The sequence below is a fragment of the Mesoplodon mirus genome, assembly GCF_964341445.2.
Source record: "Mesoplodon mirus genome assembly, chromosome: 3".
NCBI lineage: Eukaryota > Metazoa > Chordata > Mammalia > Artiodactyla > Ziphiidae > Mesoplodon > Mesoplodon mirus.
This window is the reverse complement of record NC_138978.1, coordinates 33,236,729-33,247,043: the sequence shown is the minus strand read 5'-3', so window position 1 is coordinate 33,247,043 and position 10,315 is coordinate 33,236,729. Positions and strand designations below refer to the sequence as shown.

Sequence of the window (10,315 nt, the reverse complement as noted above, 5' to 3'; positions counted from 1 at the left end):
CCCTTTCGTTTAATTAGTGCATCTTTTCACTTTTAACCTCTCTGTGTTTATATTATTATTTATTTTTATTTAAGAATTTTTTTCCAGCTTCATCAAATTTTAATATTTTGCAGAACCTGCCTTACCTTTCTCTAGTTATATTCATTTTTTTCTGGACCATTTGAGAGTAGATTACATACATTAGGTTCTTTACCCCTTTAATGTTTCAGTATGCATTTCATAAGAACAAGAATATCCTCTTACATCGCCCAAAAAGTTAGCAATTTTAGAATATTTAACACTAATACAATATTTTAATCTAATCTACGGTCATTACTGCAATTGCCCCAAATCTTTTTAAAAAGTTTTTATTGGAGTATAATTGATTTACAATGTTGTGTTACTTTCTGCTCTACAGCAAAGTGCATCATTTATACATATACATATATCAACTCTTTTTAAGATTCTTTTCCCATATAGGTCATTATAGAGAACTGAGTAGAGTTCCCTGTGCTATACAGTAGGTCCTTATTAGTTATCTATTTTATATGCAGTTGTGTGTATATGTCCATCCAAATCTCCCAGTTTATCCCTCCCCTCTCTGTGTTTTTATACTTAAAGTGTGTGTCTTATTATAAAAGGATATAATTGGGTCTTGCTCTTTTATTGTCGGATAATTTCTGCCTTTTAATTGAAGTGTTTAGTTCATTTACATTTAATATAATTATTGATTTGGTTGGATTGAAAGTACCATTTTGCCATTAGATATCTGTTTTTCTACTTTGTTATTTTAAAATTTTCTTCCCTCCTTTCCTTTTACTTTTGGGTTCTTGAGAATTTTTAGTATTCTATTTTTATCTCATCAAGTTTTTTTAAAAAATCTACATCTCTTGTTAAATGATTGTTCTAGCTCTATCTTTCTGGACCTGGCTAAGGAGGAAGAGCTATCATGGGAGTTGACATCCAGCACAACAAGGACCGAAAGTTTCCACGCAAGGAGCCCAAGAGCCAGGACATCTACCTAAGGCTGTTGGTCAAGCTGTACAGGTTTCTGGCCAGATGAACCAACTTCACCTTCAATCAAGTTGTACTGAAGAGGTTGTTCATGAGTCACACCAACTGGCCACCTCTGTCCCTTTCCCGGATGATTTGGAAGATGAAGCTTCCTGGCCAGGAAGGCAAAAGAGCTGTGGTTGTGGGGACTATAACCGATGATGTGCATGTCCAGGAGGTGCCCAAACTGAAGGTGTGTGCTCTTCGAGTGAGCAGCTGAGCCTGGAGCTGCATCCTCAAGGCCGGGAGCAAGATCCTCACCTTCGACAAGTTGGCCCTGGACTCCCCCAAGGGCTGTGGCACTGTCCTCCTCTCTGGTCCTCACAAGGGCCGAAAGGTGTACAGGCATTTCAGCAAGGCCCCAGGAACCCCGCATAGCCACACCAAATCCTATGTATGCTCCAAGGGCCGGAAATTTGAGCATGCCGGAGGCCGATGGGCTAGCCGTGGCTACAAAAACTAACCCCAGATCCTACCGTGTTATTAAAAAGATTTTGGATGGTGAAAAAAAAAAAAAAAAAAAGATTGTTCTAGGAATTGTAATATACATTCTTAAATTATCAAAGTATACCTTGAGTTAATATTATTCCCCTTCACATACAGTGTAAGAATCTTACAACAGTAGATTTTAATTTCCTCCCTCTTTTGTTCTATTTTTGATATTTATTTTTATTTTTACATATGTTAACTCCCACAATGTAGTATCATTTTTTGCTCTAAACAGTAGTTTTTCTTTTAAAGAAATTAAGAATTAAGAAAAGTCTTTAACACTGACTCATATTTATTACTATTTCTGGCGTACTTTATTCCCTGATGGGGATCCTAGTTTCCATCTGGTACCATTTCTCTTCAACCTAAAGAACTTCCTTTAACATTTCTTATAATGTAGATCAGCTAGTGATGAATTCTCCCAGCTTTGGCTTATTTAAAAATGTCTCTATTTCACCTTAAGTTTTGAAGGATTTTTTTTCTGAATATAGGCTTTTAGGGTGATAGTTTTTTTTTTTTTTTCTAGCACTTTAAGTTCTCCTTGCCTTCTAACTTGTGTCTAGTGGTAAATCAGTGATAAGTCATATATTTTTATCTCATTCTCCTATCTGTAGGCATTTTTGCAGGGGAGAGGGGGCTGCTTTTCTTTTTTTTTTTCTGAAATTTTGTTATGTGCTTTGATGGTGTTGTGTGTGTTTGTGTGTGTGTTTACACTGCTTGGGGTTTGTTGAACTTCTTGGATTTGTGGGTGGACATATTCATGATATATGAAACTTTTTCAGTATTTTCAAAAATTAATATATTTATTTTTAGAGCAATTTTAGGTTCACAGCAAACTTGAGCAGAAAGTCCAGAGTTTCCACATATCCCTTCTTATCATACACACACAACCTCCTTCACCATCAACATTCTGCATCAGTGTGGTTTATTTATTACAGTTAATGACCAACATTAACACTCTGTGACCTAAATCACAGCAAGATCTTTTTTGACCCACCTCCTAGAGTAATGAAAATAAAAACAAAATTAAACAAATTGAACCTAATTAAACTCAAAAGCTTTTCCACAGTAAAGGAAACCATAAACAAAATGAAAAGAAAACAAACAGAATGGGAGAAAATATTTGCAAATGAAGTGACTGACAAGGGATTAATGTCCAAAATATACAAACAGCTCATGCAGCTCAATAACAAAAAAACAAACAACCCAATCAAAAAATGGGCTAAATAGACATTTCTCCAAAGAAGACATACAGATGGCCAAAAAGCACATGAAAATATACTCAACATCACCAATTATTAGAGAAATGCAAATCAAAACTTCAATGAGGTATCATCTCACACCACTCAGAATGGCCATCATTAAAAAAACCTACAAACAGTAAATACTGAAGAGGGTGTGGAGAAAAGGGAACCCTCCTACACTGTTGGTGGGAAAGTAAACTGATACATGAATGTAAACTGATACTATGGGGAACAGTATGGAGGTTCCTTAAAAAACTAAAAATAGAGCTACCAGATGATCTAGCAATCCCATTCCTGGGCATATACCTGGAGAAAAACATAATTCAAAAAGATACCTGCACCCCAATATTCATTACAGCACTATTTATAATAGAAAGGGCATGAAAGCAACCTAAATGTCCATCGACAGAGGAATAGATAGAGAAGGTGTGGCACATATATACAGTGGAATATTACTCAGCCATAAAAAAGAACAAAATAATGCTATTTGCAGCAACATGGATGGACCTAGAGATTGTCATACTGAGTGAAGTAAGTCAGACAGAAAAGGACAAATATTGCTTGATATTGCTTATATGTGGAATCTAAAAAAATGGTACAAATGAACTTATTTACAAAACAGAAATAGACTTGCAGATGTAGAAAACAATCTTATGGTTACTGAGGGGAAAGGCAGGCAGGCTAAACTGGGAGATTGGGATGGACATATACACACAACTATATATTAAATAGATAACTAAAAAGGACCTACTGTATAGCACAGGGAACTCTACTCAGTTCTCTGTAATGATCTATATGGGAAAAGAATCTAAAAAGAGTGGATATATGTATATATATAACTGATTCACTTTGCTGTAGAGCAGAAGGCAACACAACATTCTAAATCAACTATACTCCAAAAAAAAGTTTTTAAAAACGATCAACATTGGCACATCTTTATCAACCAAAGTCCATAGTTTACATTTCAGTTAATTCTTTGGTGTTATATATTCTAAGGGTTTTGACAAATGTATGACATGTATTCACCGTTACAGTATTATACAGAGCAGTCTCACTGCCCTAAAAATCCTCTGTGCTCCACCTATTTATCCTTCCCTCCCCCTAATTCCTGGAAACCACTAACCTTTTTACTGTCTCCATAGTTTTGCCTTTTCCAAAATGTCATATAGTTGAAATAATACAATATGTAGGCCTTGCAGAGTGGCTTCTTTCACTTAGTAATGTTTTTAAGTTTCTTACATGTCTTTTCACTGCTTGATAACTTGTTTTTTTAATCACTAAATAATATTTTATTGTTTGGGTGTATCACAGTATGTTTATTCATTCACTTATTGAAGGACATCTTGTTTCCTTTCTAATTTTGTTTTTTTCCTTTAATTAATTAATTTACTTTTGGTTGTGTTGGGTCTTCATTGCTGTGCGCGGGCTCTCTTTAGTTGAGGCGAATCGGGGCTACTCTTGGTTGCAGTGCGTGGGCTTCTCATTGCGGTGGCTTCTCTTGTTGCAGAGCACAGGCTCTAGGCATGCAGGCTTCGGTAGTTGTGACACTCGGGCTCAGTAGTTGTGGCTTGCGGGCCCTAGAGCGCAGGCTCAGTAGTTGTGGCGCATGGGCTTTGTTGCTCCGTGGCATGTGGGATCTTCCTGGACCAGGGGTCGAACCCATGTCCCCTGCATTGGCAAGCAGATTCTTAACCACTGTGCCACCAGGGAAGTCCTGCTTTCTAATTTTGGCAATTACGAATAAAGTCGCTATAAACATTCATGTACAGGTTTTGGGATAAGTGTAAGTTTTCAACTCATTTGAGTAAATACCAAGAAATGTGGTTGTTGGGTCATATGGTAAGGCTATATTTAGCTTTGTAAGTGACAGCCAAGCTGTCTTCTAAAGTAGCTGTACCATTTTGCATTCCCACCAACAATGAATAGGATTTCATGTTGCTCCACAAACTCACCAGTATTTGGTATTGTCAGTGTTTTGGATTTGGCCATTCTCATAGGTGTATAGTGATATCTCACTGTTGTTTTATAGAGCTATCTCACTGTATATCATCTTTGTTGACAATTCTGTTCAGATATTTTTCCTATTTTAAATTGGGTTGTTCATTTTCTTATTGTTGAGTTTTAAGAGTTTTGGGTATATTTTATGAGATACATCTTTTGTAATATTTTCTCCCAGTTTGTGGCTTGTCTTCTCATTCTCTTGACAGTAATTATTAAAACAATTTTTTTCAACCCCAGTCTCTCTCTTTTCTTTCTTAAGCTTCAATTCCATTTATGTTACACTGCTTGGTATTGTTCCACAGGTCATTTTCCCATTCTTTTTTTTCTGTGTACTTCAGCTTTCATGGTTCAAGTGCTGTGTTTTCAAATTCACTGATCTTTCAAAAAATTTTTTCCAGTCTGTTGTTTAACTCACCAAGTTAATTTTTAATTCCAGACAGTGCATTTTTCAGTTCTGTTATTTTTATTTGGTTCCTTCTGTAGTTTCCATTGTTCTATCGAGATTTCCTATTTGTTTATTCACTACATAGTACTCTCCTTTAAGTCTTTAAACATATTTATAATGGCAGTTTTAAAGTCCTTTACTGCTAATTCCAACACCTGTGTCATCTTTAGGTCTGTTTCTACTTATAAATTTTCTCCTGGTTATGGGTTACATTTTCCTGTATAACAAAAAGGGTATACTTGATGTGGTGGATGCTGTATTGTTGAGGTCTATATTTTTGTTGTCTTCCTTTAAAGAATGTTGTGTTTTTGTTCTGAGAGGCATAGCTAATGTACTGGTACATCAGCTTGGGTCTGCCATTTCTTGGTTTTAGGCTTTGATAGGGTGAGTATAGACTAGTCCTTAATATCTGGTCTCCCTTGAGTCTCTGCTGAATGCCCGGGCCTTTCAGGAAGATCTCTCCACTCTGGATGGTCAGACTCCACAATCTTCCAGCACCGTGTGACCTCCAAAACCTCTGCTTGGCTCGCACTATGCTGGGAGCTGTTCTCTGTCAGGCAGCACAAATTCTCACTCTGTACGTACCCAGCTTTGTACCCAGTCAAAGACTCAATAAAACCCCTACACAGATCCTGGTTCTCCTGTTCTGTGCTTCTTCCAACTCTCCTATAACCTGCCCCACAAATTCCAGCTGCCCCGGCTGCCTCAAACGTCAGTCTCTTGTTTCTTCCCCCAGCAGGACTTCTGCTCTCTCTCTGGGCGCCACTCTCTGTGCTGAGGTCTGCAAGTGCCCACTGGCAGAAAGCTGGGATAAATGTCAAGCTCCTGTGTTTTCCTTTCTCAAGGTTCACAACCAGTTAGGAGTTAGAGTGCTGCAGACATAAAAGCCAGAGAGAACCATGAAATCTTATTGCAACTCCATTTCCCTTATCCCTCTTCCACACATGGCTCTTGTGGGGCCATTTTCCTGCAGGTGGGGATGATGGAGAGGAGCAGGGGGCCAATGGGGGAAAGGGAGCCTGGAGAAGGCAGTTGGGGTATCGCCTGCTATATTTTGTTTACAGCTTCCCAGTGGGGCCCCAAAGAAGGAGGCAGCTGTGTGTTATTGAGCTTGTAGGAGAGGCAGGGAATGAGGGGGGTGCTGGGGAGTGCAATTAGCCAATGGTTTGAGACTGATGAAGTGGATAATGAGAGGTGTTAGGACAGATATCTGTGCTAAAAAAGGAGACGGGAGGGAGAAGCCATTGCACATTAACCTGCTCAGGTCTGATCTGTCAGGAACTGACTCCCTGCCAAGAGGACAAGGACCAGAGGATTTGAAGGCTGGGCCAACACCTTCCCAGGCAGCCTTCTTGGGGATTCTTATCATCCTCCTCCTCCTCCTCATTAACATCTATTGAGATCATATGGACCATGTCTTATGCCAAGTAACTCTCATGATTTACCTCATTCAGTGTCCCAAACAACTTTATGAAGTCGACTTTGTTATAACCCATTATACAGATGAGCAAACTGAGATGCAAAGAGGTGAAGGACCTTTCCTAAGTCACATTGTTAGTAAGTAGTGAAGCTGAGTTTCTCCCATGGTCTGACACCAGAGCCTGATGGACGCAGTCTTGGTCTTGACTTCAAGGTCAAGGTATGAGTGCAGGTATGTTTGACTTCAGTCAGGTATGCAGGTATACCTGCAGGTATGTTTGACTCCAGTGCAGTCATGTTTGACTTCAGTGATTGTCCTCAGAAGGGAAGGGACACATCTTCCTAGCACCTGCTGTGTGTGAAGCTCTGGCTACACTCTGTGCCAAGCATGTTACATTTCTCTGTTTTGTTTTTCAATTATTTCTAATAACACGCAGTGAAGAAGATACTGTTTTCACCTTAATTTTACAGAGGAGGAAACTGAGAATGTACTAGAAAAATGAAATAGCTTGTCCAAAAAACCAAATCTAGCAAGTTATAGAACAATGTTAAGATGTATTAAACTTCTAACCAACAATTATATAATGAACCCTTACTACGTGCCAGGCTTTATTCTAGGTATTAGAGATACAGTAATGAATAGAAGAGCCAAAATCCTGCCCTCCTGGAGCTTATGTTCTACTGGGGGCAGAGAGGGAGCACTGGTAGACACAGTAAACAAATAAACCAGGTGGAGGTAAATGTTACAGAGAAAACTAAGGCAGGGAAGGTGGGAAGGGAGGGTGTGGTGTGGAGGACGTAATTTTGTATAAAACATCAGGAAGGATGCACTGAGAATATGACTTTTATGCAAAAACCTGGAGGAGCTGAGGAATCCAGCCCTTGGATACGTTATGGAAGAGTATTCTAGGCTAAGGGAACAGCAAGTGCAAAGGGGTGCTGAGTCGCCCAACTCCACGGACAGCTTTCACGAAAGCCACCATGTGAAGAGTATCTCCTGGGGTTGTGTAGCGAGGGGGCTGGTGTGGGGGACAGGGGAGGTGTGGCTGGAGCAGAGTGATGGAGGGGCGAATAGGGACCATCAGTCAGAGGGGTAACTGCAGCTGAGTGTGTGGGGCCTTTTTGCCCATCATACAAACACAAAGTCTTCTCTGATGGGAACAGAGAAGGGGTTGAGAGATGATCCCCAGAAGGTCATGGTCAGCCACTCTGATAGCCTCCAATGTGCCCCCGAATTTAGCCTTCCCCTTGGTTCCTGCCACCCCCATGTCTCCTGCCTCCCGGTTGAGTGATCTCACTTTAAATGCCTAAGTTTCCCACCAGCTCTCTCCCTTAGCCCAGGTGAGAGCCAGACATGGTGAAAAAACTCAATACATGTGAGAGAAGAGGGAACGTTGACTGTGGGCAGACGCCTGCCTCTGGGGCTGGGAGGCGGGCAGAGGAGCACCCACCTCAGAGTGGTTGCAAGGTTTAGGTGAGGCGAAGCCCACCCGGCACACTGGTGGGAGGCCATTCTCTCACCTTACACCAGGGCTAGCTCTGTGATACATGACGATCGCTTCCTTTATCCCCCAGGACTTCCCACTGCCGGGAGCTCCCCCTCCTTCCTCTCCACGCGTCAAAGTCCTATGTGCCAAATTTGAGGTCCTCTAAGAAACCTCCCCAACCCTCACTGATTACCATCTCCAGACTCCAGGCAACACGTTCACTGGAGAGGCAAGGACAAGGGTTTTGGCTTCAGACAGGCCTGAGTTCCCAGCTTGCCTCTGCCTCTGGGTGATGTTAGAAAAGTCATCAGACCACTTAAGCCTCAGTTTCCTCATCCATAGAATAGAATCTTGTCATGGAGGCATTTTGAGAATAAATGAGATGACGTAAGGAAAGCACTTAGCACGGTGGGCTCAAGTCAATGTTACTATGAGCACTTCAGTACGGATCCCACTACTCGGCTCTCAAATCTTCCACCCAGAGTTTACCTAGGCCAGAGGTTGGCAAACTTTTTCTGTTAAAAGGCCAGGCAGTAAATAATTCAGGCTTTTCACACCATTCGGTCTCTGTTGTAGTCACTCACCTCTGCCACTGCTGCACAAAATCAGCCATAAACAAAATATAAATGAATGGGTGTGGCCATGTTCCAATACAACTTCGTTTAATAAACAGGTGAGGGTCTGGATTTGGCCCGGGAGCCATCATTTGCTAGCCCTTGATCTATATCAATCCCTTCACTTAACAAAAAGAGGAGAAAGAAGCCCAGAGTCAATAAGTCACCCATCCCGGGGTGGCTGAGCCACCCAAGCATGGAGGGAGGCAGGAAGCCTGATTCTCCATATTTCTTCCTGAATTGTTTTCTTACTGTTCCATGTGGGTTAGCTTTCTCTCCCCCACTGGTTTGTCAGTTGCACACAGGCTAGTTACTCATTAAATATTCATTTGATTGGTTGCATATAACGATACATGTTTGACACCCTCTTGGAAGCTTCTGGATATGTCGTTTGGAGAGAGCTGTGAAATCAGAGGTGAGGAATCACGGGCTGGTTCAAAGTCCCCGGGTGAGTCAAGAGTTCCCACCAGTCCCCAGCTCTGGAGGACACTGTCAGCATGACAAGGACAGCCTTACTTCACCCGTGAGACAAGGCTCTGCAGCCGTGAAATTCTTCCTTTGGTTTCTCCAAGAAAACAATCCTCTAAAAAGAATCTCGTCTATTAATGTGATTATTAATCTGGAAAAAAACCCACTTCTCAATAAAATGAATCTATGACAAGACAGATGTAATAAACCTGTTTAGGATTTATGATGTGCCCAGGCAGCGTTTTGCAAAAGATAATGTTCCCCTGTAATGTTGATTTGCCGGATGAGAACCATGTAATTTATTCTGTCAATGTACATAAGAAATGTTATCTGTGTGGGGAATGACTGATGGCCTCATGAAAGCTGGCAGGGAAACAAATAAAACAATTTGGGTCTTAAAAATATAATCACCTAATGATCTTGTCCCAGCGTTTGTGACGGGGTGGGGGAGAGCAGGATTGGGAGCTGCGGCTGCCATGAATTTGCCGTCTGGACTCGGGACCATTTACCCTTGAGCTTGGCACCAGAGGGCAGCAGGGAGCCCTGAGAACCTCTCTTGGCTGTCTAGCGTCCTCCCTCTGGGCCTTTGTCCAGGCTGTTCTGTCTTTCCGGCTATTGGTCCATCTATCCTTCAAGGCCTGGCTCAAAGGGTCTCTCCTCCGTGGTGAGCTTCTGTGCCTGGAGCTCTGCTAACACAAACCTTGGCAACAACAGGGATTTTCCCTTCTTAGGACTCTTGTAGTCACCCTCCGGGCCTCTTTTGGGCCACAGATGGATGTCATCTCTTTGAGACTAGAGCCCATCTTGGTTCAGCCTCCTCATTGGCAGGGTCATTTCGTGAGTGCCCACGAGTGTTTGCTGAGCGAATTAATATTCAGAGTTAGAGTTACCATTTACCAAAGAGTTCGAATGTGTCGGGCACTGTGCTAGGGGCTTTACAACTTGGTTACATAATGGAACCACCCTTAGGAGGTGGGCACCATCATTGTTCCTTTTGTACGTAGTGGGAACTGGGGCACAAAGGCCATCGGACTTGTTCAGCTGGGAAGTAGCTGGGCATCAAAGGGCAGTCTTGGGGAGGATGTGATGCCAGATGTAGGGCAGGGAAGCCTACAC

At 41.6% G+C, this 10,315-nt stretch overlaps 1 pseudogene across 1 annotated transcript; it reads left to right on the top strand.

Moving 5' to 3' along the window:
* Positions 1-896: 896 nt before the first annotated feature.
* LOC309800109 (large ribosomal subunit protein eL18-like) lies at positions 897-1,658 on the top strand (annotated as a pseudogene). The gene has a single exon. The product of its transcript is annotated as a large ribosomal subunit protein eL18-like (transcript).
* Positions 1,659-10,315: the final 8,657 nt, after the last annotated feature.